This window comes from Podarcis vaucheri (assembly GCF_965113315.1).
Source record: "Podarcis vaucheri genome assembly, chromosome: 6".
Lineage (NCBI taxonomy): Eukaryota > Metazoa > Chordata > Lepidosauria > Squamata > Lacertidae > Podarcis > Podarcis vaucheri.
The window spans coordinates 74,913,490-74,939,324 of NC_138764.1; the positions used below are offsets into that span (position 1 = coordinate 74,913,490).

Here is a 25,835-nt window from a genome sequence, read left to right on the forward strand (position 1 = left end):
CAGTCCAGCCCCTGACAACCATTCTCTTCAGCTGGCAGAAGGGAGAGCACTATACCAACCTAACAAAACGAGCTTGCTCTGTAAATTTTTTAATATGCTAAATAACTGTGCATTGGAGCCAGTTAGGCAGAGGTGGTTAATCTCTGACTTAATCTTGAGAGGTACTCAAGATCTGGCTTGTGATGATGCTTTACTCCTTAGGGCAGTAATAGGGCAGGATGCAGAGGTGGCAAGGTTGAGGGAACTCCAGGTTGACAGAAATGACCCCATCAGTTCATGCACGTATGCCCTGAAGCCCCCCCCACCTCACCCATGCCTCCCCTCACCCTGATGAGTGCACAACCACTGCTGACAGGGACTGGCCCAAGGTCCCTCCATGAACTTCATGGCTGAGTGGGGACTAGAACCCTGGTCTCCCAGGTCTTAGTCCAACACTCTTACCACTAGACCACACTGGATTGTTCATATAATATGACTTGTTTTTACTGGTGATGCAATTCCTGCCCCTTTCGCCATGAGAACTTTTATTTTTATCTTTATCAGAACCTTTCGTATCTGGGCCACTTCCCCTCTGCAAAGCTGCTGCAGAGCACCCAGAAATAATGGAGTCTCATCCATTTCAAGAAATAATGGAGTCTCATCCATTTCATCTCCCATTTGGTGAACATGGCAAAGGCCCATATCAAGACATCTCCCTGGCTATATCCTGCTCCTTGGGGATGGAGTACAGAAGACAAATGTGTAATGCTGTATACATGTAAGGAAAATGCAGCACCAAGCCACCAACCTTCGCTCACCCTCCCTGCTCATTCTAGTTGCACCTGCTTTGCCAAAAGGTGCAGCACAATCTGAAGGGCCTTTCTGTTTTGCTTCTTGCACAGAGAGGTTTGCTGATACGAAAAAGGGGGAAAATATCCCAGGCATTTGCACTGTGAACACGACATGATTAAAGCTGAGATTAATCTCTCTCTCTGTCTTGACTGCTGTCCTCGTGGTTTATAGAAGTGACCTGATTCTTAATGGGATCGTCAACCCACATCTCCAGGCAGCGTAGCCGTAGCTTCATGTAGGCTGCAAGAGATGGATCTGTAGCACAATCTCAACTTCTTGCCCTAAAGGCAGTATGATCGCTGACATTCAATGGATGTCCAGCACTACTAGCCCAGTATTTGTCTTGTTCCAAGAGCACCGGTTTGTTCACTATTTCCCCTTCTCATTCCTCCTCCTATCAGCCCATCCCATTATTTTCTTCTCTGGCTTTCTGTTCATTTTATTCTTTAATATATATTTTTGGTGGTGCATATGGAGATAGGAATGATGTGGGTGTGTGGCTGAATATATATAGAAGGTTCACAGCAAGATCCAAAGTTTTTAACAGGGCGGACATTTTCTAAAAGGCTGACCTTGTAGGAATGATGTCGTAGAGAAGGGAAAGGGGGGTGTTGAGGAACTAAACATGAATGTTAAACAAGCACATGACAATCTGGGTGGTGTTTTTTTTTTAAAAAAAACACCTTTTCCTGATGGCGTGCCCATATTAAAATTAATATAATGTGATGCTGCCAGATGTAGTTTCCTCTGGATGGAGTCTTACAGCATCATTGCAGTACATGCTGTGTTTACAAATATACAAGCAGAGTATAAGTGGAGACAAACAGGCACTTCTACGAGAAAGATGGACCTTAAGACAGCAACTTACTTACTTAATGAAATTTGTATACCGCCATTCATCTATATTGCTCAGGGCAGTTCACAGCATAAAACTAGGCTGCAACCCCAGTTTCAGCAGATTCTAGCTAGAAAATCAAGGTGGGATTCAACTAGCAAACCCCTTCAGTCTGTTTCCTTGTACAATAGAGCCCCCTAAAATTGGCTCAGGGGATCAGGAGAACCCCCCAGAACAGCACACCGAGCAGGGGTGAGGAGGGGGGTTGTTCCATCTAGCCAAGCTGGTTTGCTTACGCAGAGGGAATGTTTGTAACAGCACAACATTGAATTCCACCATCAGTTCTTTCTCTCCCTGCCTCTGTGTGCCCCCAAACCGTCAGCTACTGCTGATTCTGACACAAACACACACTCTCACATACGACTTCTTTCTACCAAATATAGGATTGTCACTTTCTTCAAGCCTTGATAGGTATTTCATCCAAAAACAAGGAGTGTTTTCACCACAATACTATCCCTGAACAATTAGTTCCCATTGATGAACTATCAACAAATGACACTGGATTATGAATCAGCAAAGAGCAAAGGAATATGAGGCCAGAAACTGTAACAATATACTGTAAATAAACATGTGTTCTTTTGGGAACAAATGTAAGAGCAATTTACTCCTGCTGACGCCACTACTTGTGTCTTCTGGATTGTACAGGTTGATCTGTGCCAGGGATGGGGAATACTTTCCAACCCAAGGGCCACATCCTCTTGATAGCAACTTTCTGGGATTTGCATGCCAGAGGTGGCTGGGGCAATGGAGGCAACCTGCATCTTTGTACTGTAGGCTACAGTTCTGCCATGCAAAAGCCAGCAGTTTCTACACGTACATCTCTTCATCCAAGCAAGCAAGAAGCATTTTTTTCAGTTCAAGCCCACATTCCAACCAGGCAAAACAACTGCAGGGTAGTGTTATAGGCCACCCCAATCTCTACCAAGAGGTGCAAGATTCCAGGAGTCTTGGCACTTAACCAGGGTTTGTGCCCCTTTGAAATGAGGCACAGCAGAGACTAGTGCTTTTAAGAAATATGGTTTATTTTACACATATCTACACCTGAAACCTTCAGTGGAGGGGGTCCCTGGCCTCTCAGTGCAACCCCTCCCAGCCAGCGCCGCATGGAGTTCTGCCCACTTTGTGTTCCTTTTTCCCAGCAGCCTTTGCAGAAAACATTTTCTCTGTTTAAAAGGACACACTATTTTCCTGTGGTGACATCACACAACCTGTTCCCCTGGCAACCTCTGTGGTGATCACACAGGGTCCCTGGATGTTTCACCGTCTATTGATCCCTGTGTCAACACTTTATTTCTCGCTGCCACCACCCAGGCCCTACCTGGTACAATACTGAGTCCAGTCAGTGTTAAATTGGAACATAAACTTCTGTTTATTTATTGCAGTTTAACAAGTGTGTGATTTCATAAACGGTATTGGTCAATTACAATCATGGAGTGCCTATCCAGACCTATAACTTCTGCTACCTGCTCTCACTCACTAAACCACCTCTCAGATATTTACTTGTCTTCCTAGCCCCTAACTGTTCCTGACTCAGCTTATTTCGCTACACTAACTCAACCTAACCACAGACTCTATCCCAATTCACTCCCCACTCCAACCAACCACCCAACTCCCAATGAACTCCTCCCTTCCGCCCCTCCCAGAGCTGGTATTCTAGTCCCTCTGACTCCACCCCCTGGGTTCTGATTGGGTAACTTGTTTAACTATTTCACCTCCAGCACTCTCATATGTTAACGTCACAACCTCTCCCCTCTCAACTTTACTGTTGTCTTCTGCTAACTAACACAAATTGGGGAGTGGGGAGGAATTCCACCCCAATTCCATGTCTGACACTGAATGTTTCACCTTTCATCAGAGTAATGTTCTTTAATGGCACCTTTCTAAGCCAATAGCCTAAGGAATCTGGCTTGACTTCAAACCCCACATTTACCAATGTCAGAAATTATGGGGAGAAACTGGCATGCAGGAATTTCAGAGGATCCTTGTCTCTGACTATCCCATAACAATAGTATGGAGCAGGGCCAGGTAAGAGTGAGGTCTAGGGAAGGGCAGAGTCTCAAGGGCCAGACAAAAAGGAGTTCCATTTGCCCCACTCCCACCCTGATACCTGAAGTTTCCTACCCCAGATCTATTGGGTCTTGCTTATGGCTGTTTGTGCATTTGGGGAAGATTTCTATCCAGTACCCGTAGACATCTTATTTGTTTTGTCACCTACCACAAATTATGCATGGAAAAAATCCAAAATATTTACATGTGAACATGCATCTTTTCCTTACATAATGCAAATGTTGCAGTCCGTTGTCACAGATGACATTATGAAGATTGTTTTTGGCAGAGACTAGCATAGTGATGGGAAATGCTAGAGAAGGACTGTAAGACGGAATTTGAAGAGGCACAACGGGGGAGGTTGTTAGGCAGGGCATTTGTAAAAGAGGGGGAAGAGATTAATGAATGTCTGCTCCGTTTCCAGTTGTTTGTCAGCCATATAAATTGCTTAAGTCTGAAGAGGCTCAGATCAAATGGAAATTCTCCAGCTCCAGTTATGAAGTGCATGCAAGATAACAGCCAACTTCTATGGAAACATCTGTGCTCACAGACTCATGGCTCAAGGGTGCTTTAGAAAAAAACACCCTCAACTCCAACCACCTTCTCAAAGACAATCACATAGTCCTCTTAGTCTTTTGGTCACTTCCCATCTCAGAGCAACAATGATAATACAGAGAAACGAAAACTAGTTGAAGGTCAAAAATAGTCTACTAGTATGATCACATCAGGCCTCCTCTGTTGTCTGCTCTCTTCAGTTGCTTCCCAAGGAACACCAGGTCTATCTATAGGGAAACCAATCTTGGCCCAGCAAACTGGCCCAGCAACAATTCAACCTGTTCAACAAACATTTAGCAGTAAGAATATTGGCTTGCCATAGCATTTATTCACAATGTAATGGAGCTGTTTTGGAATCAGCGGAAGGGAAATATGTCTTTCTTCAGAGAGCTTTGGGTGGCTTTACATGAACAGCTACCACATGGTAAGTGTTTTAAACTGCTAAGTCTGGAAACACAGCTGAATGTCAGTCTAGGGGTCCTTACCAAGGGCATTATTAGTGGATGTCCTGAGGGATCTAAGCTTCTTTGGGACTGGACCCCCAGATCACTGTCTCCCCTTTTTAAACCTTTTGGTTTTTAAAAAAACCTTTGATTACAAGATGATCTGTCACACTGTCCACTGCCCACCTTCATTTTCCCAGACACATTTGTGTCATGGTCATAGCTGTCAACGTTCCCCCCTTTTAAAGGGAAATTCCCTTATTCTGAATAGGATTTCTCGCAAGAAAAGGGAAAAGTTGACAGCTATGGTCATGGTCTCTGCTCCCCACCCCACAAGTCTTAGCATGATCCCGGGACCTGGCATATCTGAGAAGCTGATTTTCACTAGGCCATTGCGCAGGTGGTTCTTTCAGTTTTTTCCATGTGCTGCTCCACTATGTCCATTGTCCAAGTTGAGCAGGCTCACTGCATGGACATGATGGCTGGCCTTCTTGACAACACACTGTGAAAGATCCAAGGCACAGACCCGCATCCACAAGAGATCAAAATCCCTTTAGATACTACACTTCTTTTTTGGAATGACACCAAATCTTTGGACCAGAAGAATTCTAAGTACAAGCTGCCACCTGGTTGTCTGGTACCTGAGACTGTGTTCTTGTTTTTCTTTTTGCAGTAGAAAAACACCCATCATTGTGACAGAAAGGATGAGTCTGGATGAAGAGTTTTATATTTGTGGACAGTTCCTGAGAATATGCACAGTGAACATAGTATATCTCTTTATTGGGCTGGACTATACAGTGCCAGGCACAGAGGGCAGCTTTCCCCCTCACTATAAGTGTCCTCTAATGTAACACTTTACTTTGCTTCCATTTACTTCCATAAGGGACACGGGTGATGCTGTGGATTAAACCACAGAGCCTAGGACTTGCCAATCAGAAGGTCGGTGGTTCGAATCACCACGACGGGGTGAGCTTCCATTGCTCGGTCCCTGCTCCTGCCAACCTAGCAGTTTGAAAGCATGTCAAAGTGCAAGTAGATAAATAGGTACGGCTCTGGCGGGAAGGTAAATGGCGTTTCTGTGCGCTGCTCTGGTTTGCCAGCAGCGGCTTAGTCATGCTGGCCACATGACCCGGAAGCTGTACATCGGCTCCCTCGGCCAATAAAGTGAGATGAGCGCCGCAACCCCAGAGTCGGCCACGACTGGACCTAATGGTCAAGGGTCCCTTTACCTTTTTACTCCCATGGGGCAATCAACTTAAATGGGGAGAAAGTGAAGGAGTGCATTTGGAAACATATTTAGGGTAGGGATGAAACCTTCTCCCCACTCCTGGTAGCTCCACTCTAGTCACCTAGTCCTGTCTCTTCACCTATGTGGCCTCATCTTTGCTTCAGTCTCTTGGTCACACAAGAATGTGAAAGAAGGTTGAGAACCGGCTTTTGGATCCTCTGTATTCAGTTATTGTTATAAGGGAGATTTTGGAGATTTCCCTTTAAAAGATAACTTCAGAGCAAGGAGAATAGGCAAAAGAGAAGAGCAAGAACGAAACACAATGCTTAAAAGAGCCTCTTCTTTAGAACTCTGCCTGTCTTTGATGCTTGGCTGGAATTTTCAGAGAGTGACAATTAAAGTGTTGTCAAATTTAATGACGGCAAGTTGTGTTACATAACCAATATATTCACACACATACACTTCAAACAAGCTATTAACCTCATTTGAAGCCGTGTTACCTTTTCACTCAGTGTATATACACCCTTCCTTTCCTGGAGTGGGAAAGTAAGATCTTAATTAGGGTTTGCTCTCATGTTAACCAGTGTCAGCCTGTGGCTGAAATCCATTGGTCTTTTCTCCTATAGGTCAATCACTCAATTATCCCAAAGCCTTGGAAGCAGGATGTTTCTCTCCATCTCTGGTACTGCTGTGGGCTGCAGGGAAGGCATGTTGTGTGGCGAGATTCTTTCCCATGTCACAAGTTAGCTGCAAAGCTGTCTGGAATTTTTCTTCTTCTCTGCAGCTCCCTGCAGGAAAAACAGTGCCTTGCTGCAGACTAGAGGAGACTTTAGGAAGATTTATACCACTGGCCTAGCTTAACTTTTCCAACCACACATATATCCCTGCAGGCACTTTTTAGGGTCCTGCCTCAGGCTGATTGGTGGCCCTGGAGAACATGCATTGCGGCAAGAATAATCCTGTGCCAATCAATCACAAACTGCAGAGATTTGCACCAAGCTCTCTTTCGTTATTGCATTTCCGGTGTCCATTTCCTAGTAAATTTACAGCCGTGTCTGACCCAATTATAAGAAATTTATCCATGAGACATCCCAGTTGTGATTCTGCTTTTTAAACTACCATGTCACTTTCCAAGCTGGTTTCATGCGTGCCTCTTGAACAGATAATCAGGAAAGAAGGTTTGTTGTTTTTTAACTTTGCAGAGGTGTGTGTTTATCCATGGACTGCAAACATAGGCGTTCTGTCTGAAATGGAGCTTATTAGAACATAGGAAGTTGCCCTGTATGGAGCCAGGCCATTGATCCATCTTGCTCTGTATTATTTGCAATGAATGGCAGTGGCACTCCAGGAGTCCTTCCTAGCCCTATGTAGGGATGCCCAGGGTTGAACTTGTAGCTGTTGGCTATGTGTTCCAGCAGTGGTGCATGAGCAGAAGTAAGCAGAGAGGCATTCCCACTTGCAGAGATGGAGCTAAGTGAAACAGTGGTGAGGCTGGGAGACCTCAGGTTTGTGGCAGTAGCATCCCACAGGGGCACAGTAACCCGGAGATCCCCTGAACTTGCAACTTCTTCAGGCTCATCCACTTTTCCCGCTGCTTTCTCCCAGGAAAACCCACACTTTACTGCTGATTTGGAGCAAACAGCAACCTGGTTTTTTTTTTTTTTTTTTTTTTTTGCAGATTGACATTTGCGGGAGGCAGTGGAAGACAGAAGTGCCTGGCGTGCTCTGGTCCATGGGGTCACGAAGAGTCGGACACGACTAAACGACTAAACAACAACAACAACATTTGCTCCGATTCAAAGAGCAAGTTCTCCTGGGGAAACCGGCAGGGCAAAGAGAAACCCCTCTTACCCATGCCTAGAAAGCACAGGGCGAGCAGAAAACCTCTCAGATCAATGCAGTGCCAGAGTTACGTATAAGGGTGGCGCTGTGGTCTAAACCACAGAGCCTAGGGCTTGCCAATCAGAAAGTCAGCAGTTCGAATCCCCGCAACAGGGTGAGCTCCCATTTTTCGGTCCCAGCTCCTGCCCACCCAGCAGTTCAAAAGCACGTCAAGTGCAAGTAGATAAATAAGTACTGCTCCGGTGGGAAGGTAAATGGCGTTGCTGTGCACTGCTCTGGTTCACCAGAAGCAGCTTAGTCATGCTGGCTACATGACCTGGAAGCTGTCTGCGGACAAACGCTGTCTCTCTCGGCCTATAGAGCGAGATGAGCACGCAACCCCAGAGTCATCCGCAACTGGACGTAACGGTCAGGGGTACCTTTACCTTTACAAACAAGCTATAGCTTAGGGCAGTGTTTCCCAACCGGTGTTCCGCGGCACACTAGTGTGCCGTGAGACACCGGCTGGTGTGCCGTGGGAGGGAGGCGGGCGAGTCGGGCGGCGAGAGGCGGCGGCGGCGAGGATCCGCGTCGAGCCGGGGGCGGCTCCACGGTGGTGGTGCTGAGCGGCGGGGCAGCGCGCGCGACAGCGGAGGAGGAGGAGGCCGGCATGTCCGGGCAGCAGCAGCAACAGCAGCAGCAGCAACTCCCGGCGACGGCTCCTCCTCCGCCCGCTATCGCCGCCACCACCACAACAGCCGCCGCCGCCTCAGCTGCCGCCGTCCCTCAGTCCCTCGCTCTGCTGCCTCCTCCCACCCCGGCAAGGGGAAGGGAAAAAACGTTCACTTTTGTGCGTCCCTCCCGGCGTGAAGCTGCGCGCTGACGTCACGGGGCGGGGCTTTAATGGTGGTGTGCCGCGAGATTTTTTTCCGGTAAACAGGTGTGCCGTTGCCCAAAAACGTTTGGGAAACACTGGCTTAGGGCCCCACTCTCTTGCTCCACCCCCAAATATACTTCTTAATTGTATTTCACTATTAATATAGTTCTTCTTAATTGTATTTCAGTTCAACAATTGCTTTGATAAAATACATATTTTGTTATGTGCAAATGGCTTTAGATACCTATTAGGTCCATAAATTACCATATAGCATATATTCAACAAACAAAAATCAACAATTTGTTGTTGACAAAGGACAGCTGCACATATAAAGGGCCCCATTACCTTCAGTAGCTTAGAGCCTTATCAAACCTAAATCCAGCCCTGGAAGGCATGAGACAAATGTGGACAAGCCCTTCATCTTGCCCCATCCTCATCCTGGAACACAGCAGCAGTGCAACTCCTGCTGCTCCAAACCCTGCCCTCACATGCTACTGTGCTATATAATTAAGCTACAGCTTGCTTAATTTAGTTGTTGGTGAATCAGCTTTTTGTACCTGTTTTGAAATGCTATTTGGTCATTATTAATAGCTGCCATGTTTTGAACGTGAGAAATGGTGTCCTGTATGGATTAAAAACAACCACCTGCAAGAGAACATAGCAGCAGCAGCAGAATCCCATAGGGCAGGTGATTCCTAGACTTGGAAATTCTTATCTACTGCCTTTGGGGCCAGTTCACAGGAACATCTCAAGATATTTTGTTGCCTGAGGCAGAGCAGCCAATGATAGCCCTGGGCATGTTACACAGTAGCAGGGCATGCCTTGACCACAATATTCAGTTCAGACTCCAACGGACACTTCATTAAACAACCCAGTTAGGCTCAGGCCAATATGGAGGCTGCCCAATTTGTTCTAGTAGTTGGAGTCTGTTTTCTGTCCCCTACACTTCCCTATTGGGAAATCAAAAAGCGGCTATAACTTTTTTTCCCCTTTTGGCAGAACTGGATGAAATAGTAGGCCCTCCAGAATGGATTAGGCCTGGCACATTGCAGGTAGATAGCTCCAGGTATTTTTGTTCTGGACACCTATAAAGTTTTATTTTTATTTGGTTTTGGGGGTGATAGAATTTGTTAGGATTTACAAACAAGATTGTCTCTTCTGAGGGAATGAATACTGCCAGTTTTCAGATAGAGAGCTGCAGTGGTTTTCCTACAAGGGCAACCATCACAGTTTCAAGGGTAGAAATCAGATTTATTTCCCGCAGTGTTTTGTTGGCAATTGGTCTGAAAATCACAGACATGAAAGAGGTGCCCCCAGGTAAGAAACCTGCCAAACTGCATACAAATAGGTCCAGCAGCTTTTGTAATGGGCACCTTTAAAATTGATTTTAGGGTGGGAGGGATTTGCTTTCCAAATAAAATCCTTCCCTCTGATTATGAGCTAGCTAGACAGATCAGTCATAAAGGATCTTTTCATTAATTAATTAATTAATTAATTATGGATGACCAGAGCTAAATGCTTTCATAGAATCATAAAATCGCAGAGTTGGAAGGGATCCCAAGGGTCATCTTGTCCAACTCATGCAATAAAGGAATCTCAATTAAAGCATCCATGACAGATGGTCAGCCAACACCTGCTTAAAAACCTCCAACCTCCCTAGGGAGTCCATTCCACTGCTGAACAGCTCTTACTGTCAGAAAGTTCTTCCTGGTTTTCTAGTTGGAATCTCCTTTCTTGTATCTTGAATCCATTGGTTTGAATCCCACCCTCCAGAGCAGGAGAAAACAAGCTTGCTCCATTTCCCATGTGACAGTCCTTTAGATATTTGAAAATGGCTATCATATCTCCTCTCCGTCTCCTCTTTTCCAAGCTAAACAGACCCAACTCCCTCAACCATTCCTCATAAGGCTTGGTTTCCAGACCCTTGATCATCTTGGTTGCCTGCCTCCACATAAGTTCCAGCTTCTTAACGCCCTTCTTAAATTGTGGCTCCCAGAACTGGACACAGTATTCTAGGTGTGGACTCGTAGTCCAAAACATCTGGAGGGATGCCCATTGGTTACCCCAAATCTAATCAAACCCCCACTTGATGCAGAAAACCTAGAGCATCTGCAACATATGGCTGCACAGCTTCTACTTGACAATAAATACCTAGTGAGGAAGACTCCACTAAGTCACTGATCCATGGAAGCCATTAACAAAAGAACATGAGAAACAAAACATTGAAGGATGATTTGTTTTGTGCCCTGGTTTAGCAACTTATCAGGAATAGAACTGAAGATGAAGTTTATTATGACTTCCTTCCTTATTTATTTCTAAACATCTATATCTCCTTTCGATATCAGGGCACGCGGCAAAGAACAACATGTCCTTCTGCGTCTCTGGTCTGAAGATAAGCTCTATGTTTGCTGTTTTCCACTGGGCTGAAATCACAACTTTCTCCCAAGGTTTGCTCCAGATAACAGTGATGCAATCTGCATTTTCAGTCAAAGGGTGAGTGCAAGAGTTCTGGAGGCAAATGGACAGATCCTGTTGTGCAGCCACATTTGCAGTGGTAAAGCAATGCCCAAGCAAGCCAGAGGAGGCTAGAGAGGGGCAGAGGAGCAGCCGTGGCATGTGCCTTGGGTGGCACAATGTCTTGTGCCAGCCCTGACATTACTCTCCAAAACTTATGGACTACAATTCCCATCATTCTCTAATGCTGACCATGCCGTCTGATTGAGGGAGCCCACGAAGACCTCGAGAGCACCGGGTTGGGGAATGCTGGTTGATGTACCTTGATGTTGTTAATCTGACATAAAAAGCAAACAAGGAGGCATTTTGCCATTCAAATGCACTCTCAAAGGTAAAAGGATGCTTTTACATTCATATTACAAACTGGATTATGCAAAAACTGCGTTAAGCCTCTTCCATGAAAACCACCCTTAGACATCCCATTGCGAAACCAGCCTGGCAAATTCCTGCTTTTGAATTACAGACGTGCCCAGTGTTAAAATAACATTATAAATACATTTGCAAAAACGGGTATGTTCTGAAAATCTGAAAAAGTATTAAGAGAAATTTGCACTAAAATGCTGGCAAATTATCACGAGAAAATTGCTGTGGAAATGTGGAGACCAAAATCGGCAGATTCACCCATCTCTATTTAAAATCTGCTTTTATTCCAATGGACTTTTCTAAGGGGTTTGCAAAAAGGGAAGGGGCTGAAGCAAAAATCAGGATCTATCCATAGATCTCAGGATGTTTGAAGCATTTCAACAAGGATTTCTTACTAGCAACAACAACTCCATTGCCTCGAACCCCCGTTATAATCCTAAAACGAAGAAAGCTTAGGTTAATCAGGAATGAATTTGGTTGTGGAAGGACAATGAGCTCAGTCAAGTTTAGGGACTCAAAAGTAATTTTGGGGCTCCAAACCTGGCACTCAGATAATTAGTGGAAGCAGGGATGAAGCACCTGCATGAGATTACACAAATTAAGCTCCCTAATTTAAGTTACTTTATTTGCATGATTAGCACCCAGATTTGCATTTTATGGAAACTGCCTTGATGGGTTGGCAACTCCTAAAGCCCACTGGGGCTGAAGACAGACAATAGCTTTTATGAAAGTTGAAAATCTTATTGCACACACACATTTCATTTGTCTGCCCTGTTGTCACTGGACAAAGTAGAGCTGAACTGAAATGTATTTATTTATTTTTAACCGTGATGGCTGTGTATCAGAGATTGGTATACCTCTGCATATCAATTGCTGGTAATCACTGGACGGTAGAGTCCTGTTGCACCTGCAGGCTTCCCATAGGCATTTAGTTGGCCTCCTTGACAATATGGTGAAGGTCTAGATAGGACTTAGGCCTGCTCATGTGTCTCTAAGTGGCTTCCTGCTGGCTGCAGTTCCTGGAATGCCTTGGAAGCGATCACTGAGGTAAACCCCTCAGCAACCTTGTAAGATTTTAGTACAGTAAGAAGCAACCCTCATCCCCCAAAATTCACAGGTTTTTCAATTTTAGCAGGGGATGAATATTTTCTTGAAACAAGAGGGAGATTGTCCTTAGGTCAAAAAGCTTTTGTGGGGCTTGGAAACAGAACAAAACCCAATATATGCTTACCAAAGGCAACAGTAGACTGGGTGTGAAGAAGAAGAAGAAGAAGAAGAAGAAGAAGAAGAAGAAGAAGAAGAAGAAGAAGAAGAGTAGTAGTAGTAGTAGTAGTAGTAGTAGTAGTAGTAGTAGTTTGGATTTGATATCCCGCTTTATCACTACCCTAAGGAGTCTCAAAGCGGCTAACAATCTCCTTTCCCTTCCTCCCCCACAACAAACACTCTGTGAGGTGAGTGGGGCTGAGAGACTTCAAAGAAGCGTGACTAGCCCAAGGTCACCCAGCAGCTGCATGTGGGGGAGCGGGGACGCGAACCCGGTTCACCAGATTGCAAGACTACCGCTCTTAACCACTACATCACACTGGCCCAACAGCAGTGCCTCTTTCATATGGTCATCAATACTCAGGGAGAAATCATGTCTCTCTTTTGGACTGAACTGCTCAGACATGCAGTTCTCATCAGATCTATCTAGCTATCTATTCGTCATATAGATATATAGAAAAACACACACATTTTGCAGACTTCAAAACACTATTAGTCATATCTCTGACCTGCATTAATCCACATGTTTCCTGATGTTGGGACTGGGAGTGATATTCCAAGCCTCCATTTTATTCCCAGGACAGAGTCTCACAGCTTACTTTATTGTTCACTATCTCAAACAAGAAATACATTTTTTAAATCTGCTCCTTGGTTTCCTTTCAGACAATGAGATCCCCTGTAGCTTCCCTGCAGGCATGACAATGTTTAGCCTTAACACAGAGGCAGGCAAGGAGACCACGTTTCCTCCTGTTTTCACTCTAGAGCTACAGGAAGACTAGTGGGCAGGCAATCAGGGGAGGGGGTTCCTTATCCTTGACAATCCTTCATCTCCAAACACTTTTGTATATTTCTCGTGGCTCACGCACTCAGTCAGCAGCACTGCATCTGTTCTGGAAGAGTACAGCTATAGATTAGAGAAAGAGAGAGAAAGAGAGCTCATTCATCATTGTGTTAAATAGGTGCTTTTATACAATGGTAGGAAATCTCCATTCATAACCCTTCATTCATAAGCCTCCATGCTCAGAACTAAGAGAGAACAAATTCCACAAACTGTTGCTATGTGGAATCATAGAATCATAGAATCATAGAGTTGAAAGAGACCACAAGGGCCATCGAGTCCAACCCCCTGCCAAGCAGGAAGCACCACCAGAGCACTCCTGACATATGGTTGTCAAGCCTCTGCTTAAAGACCTCCAAAGTAGGAGACTCCACCACACTCCTTGGCAGCAAATTCCACTGTCGAACAGCTCTTACTGTCAGGAAGTTCTTCCTAATGTTTAGGTGGAATCTTCTTTCTTGTAGTTTGCATCCATTGCTCCGTGTCCGCTTCTCTGGAGCAGCAGAAAACAACCTTTCTCCCTCCTCTATGTGACATCCTTTTATATATTTGAACATTGCTATCATATCACCCCTTAACGATCCTGTTCAGAGTTCCAGCCATATGCTCTTCTATTCACACACCCCTTCCCAGTTTTCTCTTTTTGTCCCCCAACAGTCAATCAGCATTTCATGCCCACTGAAACATTCTCAACCCCCATTGACTGTTTCCCTGTTCTTTAGCTAATCTTCTAATGACTGCATGTACTTCTATACAATGTGGAGTTCCCTAAACTTGGTAATATCCCCATGCTGCTATAACAGCCCATGAAGCGTAGCAGTCACAGAACTGAGTTTGCTCTTAGTGTACTACAGGGGTTCACTTAACAAAATGTTGCAGTGCACCCCTGGCAAGAGTGCATTACCTGAGCTGGGGGAGTTGAAAAAAATTAACAGTTGGCATCAAAGCCAGGAGTCCTTACTCTAACTGGGGTCCTACTTGATATGATTGTCTGCTGCTTCTGAACTGAAGTCCAGCAAGGCTGAGCATAAAGCCTTCATCCTGATTTGCATGCATGAAACTTATATCTGGTCTTTATTGAGCCTTCATTCTGGTTTCTTTCAGGGGAGGTTATATATGCAGCTTATGAACACACAACCTACATTCATCCTGATTTGCTTGTGGAGTGTTTGTATATCTTCTGGCTGGGCATCGTTCATGCTGCTTTTCGATACTTTCCCCCATCACTGTAAAACCTACCTAAAAATAAAAATATGGATTTGTCACGCATGGGCAAGGGGAAGACACTTCCTGCCCATGGGCTGAATTAGGGTCCCAAATTGGCCTTCAAGGCTTTTTCCCAAAACCACAGCCACCTGCCCATATATGATGCCAGGTCTGGGGCAGGTAGAGAGGTGGTTGCCAGTGTACAACCAGGTACTTTGAAGTGTGCTCTCGATTGTTCATTGGCAAGGGAAGTTTGATGCTACTGTCAGCCAGATTATTGGCAGCAAGAGCAAGCCTGCTGGAGCATCTTTGCTACTGGACACTACAGCCTATCTCAGCAGAAAGCAGGTCTTGAAGTCACTACCTAGGAGCAGATAGCCAGAGGCTTCGAGTGCATTGCATTGACTGCACTACAGAGTCTCCCAGGAAGTTCACCACACCACACCAGGTCCTGCAGAAAGTTGGTCTTGAAGTGGGTCTCAAGGCCATAGCCACCTGTCAAAATGGCCCCACCAAGGGTGGGTGAACCCAGGTTGCAGCCCACCAGCTGGGCCCGATTTCCCACCCCATGCTAGGGCGACAGAGTGTCTTTATTCATTTTAATTGCACAAACCAAAATTTCCAGGGATGTGTTTGAACCTCCCGTAAAATCCTGACTGTCTTGGAGGTGTCTGCAATTTACAACTCATCCATGACCACTCAGAGAGGAAGGCCACGGACTGGCCCTTGCGGCTGCAAATGTGAACCCTCTTTTGCTATTTCCTAGGAGAAGCAGCACATCTGCCTGAGCCGGCAGCTGCTCACCAGCTGTGTGTTGCAATCTGCCAAATACCAAGAAAGGCCATGCTGCTGGTGGCGGCTTCACTCCGCTTCTCTCTTCATTTACATCAAACAAAAGCCAGCTGGAGCCAGTATTATTATTTGTCTTCGCAGGAAGACAGCTATTCTGTGCAAACTTGATTGTTTATTTGCTATGGGCTAGATTTTAAAGGCCGTCGTTCCCACCTTGATCTCCACCTTTCATTTCAAGCAGACGAGTCCAAATGGACATGACATCCTGGCTTGAGAGAAGAATCAGAAACAAAACAAAAATGATTTGAAAGGGAACATCAGGCAGACAGAAAAGCAAATTGGTGCTGTTGTTTTTTGCAGTGCTAGTACAGCCAATTGTTTGCAGTCTGAATTAAAGCAGAAACTTTCAGAAAGTTTTTCTTTGCTTTCCCCCCACCAAATTTGCAATGATGGGTGGGAAGTTAGCGATTTGATAGGTGGAAGAGGAAGAGGTGGAGAGTAGATAAAATCAGCTGGGTAGGAATAGGTTTAGGAGATCACTAGATCCAACTGCATTCACCACCCATGTTACATTAATGTGTGTTTTGTTTCCCATATAAATACCCTGTGTTATTGTCCATGGAGGTTTGAACATCTACCCCACCTACACACTGTTAGTGTTGTAAGATGGTGACAGGGGTCTGGTGGTACCAAAACCACTGATGCACTGCCTCACTTCCTGCTCCTCTTGCTGCTTTGGTTCCAACAGTTACTGTGCATGCGCTCCACTGCATATAACACATGCGCATTGTTTTTGTAATGCCTGCAAATAACATGACACTGCAGAGGCTTCAAGACTAGCTCTAGTTAGTGATGGAAACATTAAATTGCTTTGAGGTGGTGGGAGAGATTTGGAGAAACTTGGTGCTCACCAAATATTTTTGACTACAACTTCCATCAGCCCTGGTCTTCATAGCAAATAGTCAAGGATGATGAGAATTATAGTTCAAATCACCCAGAGGGCAGCAGCCTGGGAAAGGCAGATTTAGAGTTTCTCTGACTACAATAGTCAAGCTTCTTCTCGTTTTGTTGCTGAAACCTATTTGTTAGATTACACAGTTGTTTAAATTGTTCAGGTCCCCATTGCAGAGGGTTGGATCAGAGGATCACCTCAGGGGTCCCTTTCAACTCCACAGTTTTACAATTCTATGATTCTATGAGTATGGAAAACCTCGTCATTGCTAGCATTCAACATTTCACATGCTACAAAAATTAAGTTCGCAAAAAATAATAACAGTGGAAGTCCAAGAGCCCCTTCACATTTGATGTGTGGTTCCGTGGCAGAAAGAGCATGTAATCTCCAGTTTGAACCGCATTCTCCTTTCCTGAGTGGATGAATCTTCTCTGTTTTTGCTTTGTACATATAATCTTCTAGCGTGGCAAATAAAGCAAGGGCAGAAATAAGCAAACCCCTGGCTATCAGCATCCTTGTCTGAGAGCTACAGATAAGGTTTGTACTGCAAATAGCCTGCTCTCTCACACAGACATTCCAACACTGGGATCACTTCATTTAGGTCTGCAAGGTGGGGGGCTGGGGGGGGGCTGGTTGGCAGCAAGAGGTGGAACTGGAATCAAAGCAACAAATGCACCCACAGAAGTTGCAGGGAGGTCACACAACAACAACAACAAATTACCACTCTGGGAAGCTTTCAACAGAAAATTAAAAAAGAATTAAACTTCAAACATTAAAAACTTCCCTAAACAGGGCTGCCTTCAGAAAGCTTCTAAAAGTAGGATAGTTGTTTATTTCCTTGACATCTGATGGGAGGGCATTCCACAGGGCTGGCGCCACTACCAAGAAGGCCCTCTGCCTGGTTCCCTGTAACCTCACTTCTCACAGTTAGGGAACCACCAGAAGGCTCTTGGAGCTAGACCTCAGTGTCCAGGCTGAATGATGTCCAGGCTGAATGACACACCTTCAGGTATACTGGGCTGAGGCTGTTGAGGGCTTTAAAGATCAGCACCAGCACTTTGAATTGTGTTCGGAAACGTACTGGGAGCCAATATAGGTCTTTCAGGGCCGGTGTTATATGGTCTTGGCGGCCACTCCCAGTCACCAGTCTAGCTGCCACATTTCAGGGTCAACTTCAAAGATAGCCCCATGTAGTGCACATTGCAGTAATCCAAGCGGGAGATAACTAGAGCCTGCGTACCAGATGGAGCTGGTAGACCAGGCATAGGCAAGCTCTGGCCCTCCAGATGTTTGGGACTACAATTCCCATCATCCCTAGCTAACAGAACCAGTGGTCAGGGATGATGGGAATTGTAGTCCCAAACATCTGGAGGGCCTGAGTTTGCCTATGCCTGTGGTAGACTGTATAACAGTGCCCCCCGCTCCCAGCTCCTCTAGATGGTCCAGAAGGATGTCATGATCAATGGTGTCAAAGACCGCTGAGAGATCCAGCAGAACTAGGAAACAGCTTTCACCTTTGTCCCTAGCCTGCCGGAGATCACTGACCAGCGGGACCAAGGCAGTTTCAGTCCCATGTTGAGGCCTGAATCCCGACTGGAAGGGATCCAAATGGTCTACAACATCCAGGCGTGCTTGGAGTTGTTCGGCAACCACGCACTCAATCAATCACCCTGCCCAAGAATGGAAGATTTGAGACTGGGCAATAGTTGGCCATATCTGCCGGGTCCAAAGGTATTTTTTTAAGAAGCGGTTTAATGACCGCCTCTTTCAGCAGGGCTGGGAAGACTCCCTCACAGAGGGAAGCATTCACCACCCTGCAGAGCCCATCATCCAGACCTTCCCGGCTCGTTTTTAATAGTCAGCATGGGCAAGGATCAAGGAGACAGGTGGTTGGTTTCACTCGTCCAACTGTTCATTGACATAATTTGATCAAGCAGCATTTCACCATGAGAAAACCCTGGAATCTGCCTCATCCTTGGTCAATTTACCTCAGTTTTATCTACATCGACTGTTTGCTTCTGCAAAAGTTTCAGGGTGGACATACTGCTTTGTTTCCAGTTGGTGCACATCCCACAAATTCCTGCTGAACTCCTGTAGTTTTCCACGCCACAAAGGTTAGGAGTTGTGTGTGTCCTGCTCTTGTAGTGCTATAGTGCAAGAGTGCCCCTTCTGACTGCAATGCTGCAGTAAGACCAGGGAAGCATCACAGAACAACTAATAAAGCAGAATGATGTGTGGATGGTCCAATATGAATCCACCACCAATGCACTAATATTGCATCAATGGCATGTTGCAGAATACACCTGCAAAACTCTCATTGCAGTGGGCACAATGAGTTCTTTTTTCAAGTGGTGAGCACAGGAAGTTAGCAGGCTTTGGTATACAGTCCTACAGTGACTGCCACTTCCCATGATTGCGGCTAGTGCAAAAAGACTAGCAGGACTATGGGCACTACCACAGCAAGAGCAGGGCCAATCCATTTGATAGCACTTCCTTCTGACGTTATTCTTCTTCCCACCTTACGTTTGGCACCACCATTGCTGTGGAAAACCACCCACAGTGCTGTGTTTTTATATTGCGATTTTATTGGCAGATGAAGATGGTGGATTTTTCGGAGCTGGCCGACCTGACTGGAAGAGTCCACGACCAGAAGGAAGAGGAGTATCAGGAAGAATGAATGAAATTTAAAGACTATTTAGCTAAATATGTTAAGATAACTTAATTGGTAAAGCTTGCAAATAATAGATAGGCTTAGGATTCAAATATGTAAGGATAAGATTTAAGATGCTTAAAGTTAAATTAAAAAGAATGAAAGATGTTAAGTGATCAAGTTAATTTTTTGAGAAAATCGATTTTGGAAAACTCTAAAAATGATACATAATGAAATTCAACCAAGGGGATTTATTTGAGGAAGTCACTTAATAATGTTACCAAGATTTAAACCGGATGTTTGTTTGTTTGTCTGTTTGTTTGTTTTGAATTTTTGAAAATCAATTAAAAAATAGAAAAATATATTTATATTGCGATTTTATTGTGTGAATAGTGGCGGAGCTTCAAGTTCCGGCGGGGGGGGGGGGAAGAGCAGGCGGGGCTGTGGCTGGCACGTGTCCTGTGGGTATAGCATGCATCCTGGGAGCCTGGCGCCCAGCGCAGGGGGAGGGGCAGCCGCGATGGCACCCCACTGGGATTGTGCCGCTGGGTGCGGTGCACTCCCCCCACACCCCTGTTCATCCGCCAGTGTCTGTGAACTGCCCTGAGACTTATGGGTATAGGGAAGTTTACTAAATAAATAAATAGTGCTGGGTTTTTTTGCAGGGAAAGCTCTGGATACAGAGCTTTGAAGAGCAGGCTGTGCCTGGAAAAAATGCAGGAAAGTTAAGTGTGGACAAGCCCTGTATCTGTCTCTGCCAACAATGGGGGTTAATCTCCAGCCTGTGCTTAAAGGTCATCATGTACAGAAAAAATAAATATTCCAGTAAAAACCTGAGTACAAGGAGACCACCTTCCTTTGTGAGTCATGAAATTGAGAGCAAGGCTCAGTCAGCCAATTTCCAGAAGCCGGGCAGGCTCTATTGCCTCAGGCAGCAAACCTGTCTGGAGATGAGTCACTGCCACTCACGCTGCCTGCTCTGCTCCGGGGACCCGGTGGCTCCAGCAACCAGTCACACCAGAAAATCAGCCCTAGCTTCCCGTGCCAGAACACCACCCGTGACGGCTGCACTTTGCAAACAAGAAGGCAGGCTGCAAGCAGGGCCCAGTGTGTTTGCAGCTGATAACCAGACCAAAGAATTAAAGAGGGGACTCTGCCTACAACTGAGACAAAACAAGGAGGCTTAGCGGCGCTTGTCCTTTCCGTGACTTAGCCAGGCAGCAGCACTGGAAAATGCCCTTCATGCTTCTACATCCAATCAGAGAAGCAATCTTGCTTTACAGGTTCCATGGCTATAGCAAAGGCCACCACCTGCCCTCTCTTCTCTGGCTCTGAATTCTGCACAGCCTACCGATAAGATATTAAACTGCATCCATGTGGGCAGACAACGGGCGTGCCCCTTCTGCACTGCCTGCTACCGCCCAGGGCTTGCTTCTCTCTTTATGCTGTCAATCAAAACTCCCACAGGACTATAGCAGACAGACAGGTTTCGGCTCGGCACGCGCTGAAGGGTTGTGCTGTGTCTCCGAGCAGAGAATGCCTCAGCATAAATTTCCACAATGCTGCTGCTCACGCATTCCAGAATCCGATCGCAGCTGGGCTCCCCGTGTGCCGCAGCTGCAGCCGTCCCGCTGCCTGGATCGCAAGAGCCTGCAGGGAAGCTCTTCCTGGCATTTATCTGTTTGGACCCTGCCATCAGCCTATGGGCAAGGAGACAGTGTGTTTGCAGTATTCCCTACCTGCCCTCTCCCAGCTTGCAGCCATTTCTGTGGGGTCCCCGTTCAGGGAGCCCACCCTCCAAATGCTCTCCACCGGTCTACTGCAGAGACATACGGACGATACGGTTTTTAAAACTCTGCATGCATCTGTAAGGCTGCATCCTTGCCTGCGTTTGGGGATTATGTCGTGGGGGAAAGCAGACTGGGCCACACATCCTGATCTGTTAATCTCAGAATCTTTTATTTCCGACAGGAATCCCCAACCCAGAATTTACTGTTTTATAACTAGATTCCTATAGTACAGCTACTCTTCCTCCTTGAACCAGCTTTGCTCCATGCCAGACTCTATCATTTAGGGAGCAGCTGTACTTTTGGGAGCCAACACCCCAGCTACAAAAAGTTCAGTACAGAGTAAAGGTAAAGGGATCCCTGACCATTAGGTCCAGTCGTGACCGACTCTGGGGTTGCGGCGCTCATCTTGCTTTATTGGCCGAGGGAGCCGACGTACAGCTTCTGGGTCATGTGGCCAGCATGACTAAGCCGCTTCTGGCAAACCAGAGCAGCGCACGGAAACACCGTTTACCTTCCCGCCAGAGCAGTACCTATTTATCTACTTGCACTTTGCCGTGCTTTCGAACTGCTAGGTTGGCAGGAGCAGGGACAGAGCAACGGGAGCTCACCCCGTCGCGGGGATTTGAACCGCCGACGGCAAGTTCTAGGCTCTGTGGTTTAACCCACAGCGCCACCCGCGTCCCATCAGTACAGAGTAGGGGGTCCTAATCAAGAGGATCTTTTTTACTCCAAAAAGATTGAGAAGTTGCACACAGAGAGAGAGACAGAGAGAGACTTCTAAATGTGTTCAACACATAGATGACCATTAGTCTATCTAGCTCAGTGTTATCTTCAAAGTTACCTCCAAAGTTTCAGAGAGAGTTCTCTCTACTTGAAGATCCTGGGGTTTGAATCTGGGGGCTTCCTATATTCAAGGTACATGCTCTACCAATGAGCTACAAGCACTTCTACATGTACTATACAGTGCAACTCAGCCTTGCACTTGAGCTAACAATTCAATTTACAATCCAAGAACAATGTAAAAGAGTTGAATCAGCCTGAAGCCAACAAAGATGTTGGAGAGAGTTATTTGCTTAGAACAGGGAGAGAACAGGAATGAGTGTCCCTATGCAATGCTTCTACACCACTGGCTGCCTTCCTCCTGGCCGTGGAGAATATTCCTCATATGGCTACCAGCTGAACTGTTAATTATTCTGTTGCTACTAATGCCAAAGCACAGCAGAGGGACCAGAAGACAAATAGCTCTCCTGAATGCACTTTATCACTGGTTCATACAAATGTGCACCATCCTTAAGGTGGGGGCCACAAACACAATACCACAAATAGGAAACACGTTGTGAAAAAAAGAGGACAAAAAGAGGGCACAGTTTTGCATGAAACTACCTGTGCTAATTTATATGTGTAGGTAGAAATTTAGGAAATATTACTATAATTTAAAAAGGAATGCAGCACATTTCATCATAGTGGGAAAGGCTGTGGACAGGTGACCCATATACCTGCTTTGTCTACTGTCCTGGTGCCAACTGATGATAGGCAACTTGAAGCCACATTCACAAAATACCTTTTAAATGCTATAATACCACTTTAATCAGTCATGGCTTCTCTCTAAAGAATTATGGGAGCTGTGGTTTGTAGTTATTGGGAGGCCCCTATTCATCTCACAAAGCTACAATTCTCAGAGTGGTTTATTATTATTATTATTATTATTATTATTATTATTATTATTATTATTTTATATTACATACCCTGCCCACCTGGCTGGGTTCCCTAGCCACTCTGGGCGGCTTCCAACAGGATATTAAAAATACATTAAAACATCAGTCATTCAAAAGCTTCCCTAAACAGGGCTGCCTTCCAGTGGCGTAGCGTGGGGGGTGCCAGGGGTGCCGGCCGCACCGGGCGCAACATCGGGGGGGGGCGCTCGCTGCCTCCGGAGTCGCCGAAGAGCCTCGGGCGCAGGCTGTAGCGGAGCCGCATGTCTCACGGAACCGACGAGCTGTGCGCGCGTCCGGGCTGAAGGCGCCCGGCAGGCAGCGGCTCTCAGCGCTCGCTGCGGAGGACGCGCCAGGCAGCCCCTCCTCACAGCCCCGCCTCCGCCGGTGCTGCTGCAGCTGCTGGGCCGTTGCATTTTCCTCGCCTCTCTGCCCCCCTCCTCCTCCGGGCAAGCGGCGTCGTTTGGGCGGCAGCGCCAACGGCAACTCGCAGGTTAGGGGTTGGGGGGGCGCAAATTACTTGTGTTGCCCCGGGTGCTGACAACTCACGCTACGCCGCTGCTGCCTTCAGATGTTTTCTAAATGTCAAATAGTTGTTTATTCCCTTGACATCTGGTGGGAGGGCGTTCCACAGGGCAGGAGCCACTACTGAGAAGGCCCTCTGCCTGGTTCCCTGTAACGTTGCTTCTCGCAGTGAGGGAACTTCCAGAAGGCCCTTGGAGCTGGACCCCAGTGTCGGGGCAGAACAATAGGGGTGGAGATGCTACTTTTGGTTTAACAAACAATCCCTAGCAACTTTCAGCTTAACAAACTTCAGCTCCCGGTACTCTTTGGGGGAAGCCATGACTGGTTAAAGTTGGTGCCACAGCACTTTAAAGGTATTTAAAGGTTGCTTTTATATTTCTGCTAGCTAAATTGCCTCAGCTAGACTTACCCTTTCACAAGGAGGAAGGTTTTTTTACTCTCAGCCTTATGAAGGGGGTGAGCAAAGATCCCTTATGTGGCTGAGGTGCAAGCCAAATGCCTTAAAAAAAATAAATCCTATTTTGAGATCTGGTGCTAGAGCATATTGCGCTAACTGTGTGGGTGGAAACACAGCACAGCCAACAGCTCCACATGCTGTTCTGTGCTGTCACCTGGCTGAGACGTGGCAGTCAGCAATTCTGCTGCCATGGAAAACGATGCCCCTAATCCCAGCCTGCTCAGGCCGTTCAGTCAGGCATATTGGGATGATGTGACCTTTAAGTATATGTGGGGTGGGCCCTCTGCCAGCCCCAAGAAAAGTGGCTAAGCTAGTAATAAGTTAAGTACACAGTCAGCGCAAATAGTTATTAACGTGTACATAAGTGAGGGTAATTATATTATTTACTCTTAAACACGTAATACGCTGCACAATCAACAAAGAGTTATTTGAAATATTCACGCTCAAACCTGGGTTCTCTGTGAGAAGCGCAGAGGGGGCATCTCATGGGGGCTATAATCTCCCTGTCCTCCCCAATAGCTGTTCTGGCTACATAAACAACAGCACTCAAAGCCTGAAGATCTGAAATAGAGGAAATGTACAGTAGTACCTCGGGTTAAGAACTTAATTCATTCTGGAGGTCCGTTCTTAACCTGAAACTGTTCTTAACCTGAGGTACCACTTTAGCTAATGGGGCCTCCTACTGCTGCTGCGCTGCAGCTGTGCGATTTCTGTTCTCCTCCTGAGATAAAGTTCTTAACCCAAGGTACTATTTCTGGGTTAGCGGAGTCTGTAACCTGAAGCGTCTGTAACCCAAGGTACCACTGTATATTTAAAGACATGTGATGTGGAATGCAATGGGGCTGGTGGTGCCCACCAGGAATGGCCAGGCAGGGAGACCACCCATAGGTGGTCAGAACCAATGACAGGCAGAGCCAACTAATTAAAGTCCCGTCCCCATCTCTGCTGAATCCACAAGGGCAACCTGGAGACTAAGGGGGAGGAAGCTGACAGGTAGTGGCACTGAATGGACTGGTTGTAAGTAGGAAGACAGGCAGCTGAGGGCAGGCTGAGCCTCCGGAAAGATCCTGGGGCCAACCCTCAGCTCAGTCCTATACATGAGACATTGTGTCAAGTTGAGTAATTATTAATGACGGCAATATGGGGTTGACAACTTCTCACCCGTGGGGTACTTAGGGTTGCGTCCGATGTCAGTTCTGTTCAGAACAGACCCATCAAATTAAGAGACATGAGTAACTTCAGCCCATTTTAGGGATGAGTGAATCCATCAGTTTCAGTTTTTCATTTTTCCAGTCTTAAGCTCGGTTTTCCACATTTCCACCTCAGTTTGTGATTTTTCTTTTAAATTCCTCATGAAAATTCCCAGGCAATTTTTTTTCAAATTCATTCTAATGTACGTACACATTTCTGTATTCATTTTTGCAAAATATTTTCCCCAAATATAATGCATTTTGTATGTCATTTTCACAAACATATGCATTTTAATGCACATTTTAGTAAATGCATTTTTGCGAACATTGTTTGGTTGGAACTGCAAAATTTTGAGAAGCGTGAATTTCCAAGGACAGCTGTTTGATTTTCCATATTGTTTCAGAAGCTGTGAAATAGGGCGGTTCACCTTTAAAAGTGAACTGAGTCAATTTTCTCCTTCATCACCCCCCCCCCGCGAAGCACGTACAGTATGCTGTATAATTTAAAGGAATACAACCTGTTATGCTGCTTAGATTCCTTTTATCTCTTAGCGCAGGCTAAGGAACAACTAAGCAGGGCCTCCTTGCACTTACTCAGTCCACAAACCATTACAACAACAACATTGCTGCCGTGTACACATTCTCACTTGTCAGAGCAAGGCGGAAGCTGACAGCTTGTAGCAGCCCATCCACCGAGGGTCCCAAATGATGGCAGGCAAGGCAAGGCATCAGCTTCACTGGCAAATGCTTCAGTGGACCAGGTTCAAGAAAAAGAAGAAGAAGAAGGGGGGGAAAGCCCTTGAGATTTTGAGAATCCTGACAAAGCCACCAGACTCCACAGAAGAAGCACAGATTTCTCCCTGTGCAACATGACCTTCTATATGACA

The 25,835-nt window shown here is 46.0% G+C and overlaps 1 protein-coding gene across 1 annotated transcript in view; it reads right to left on the reverse strand.

Annotated features, from left to right (window-relative positions):
• The window catches only part of ADORA1 (adenosine A1 receptor), a 61,207-nt gene that overhangs the window by 29,886 nt on the left and 5,486 nt on the right, over positions 1-25,835 (reverse strand). The window lies entirely within an intron of this gene.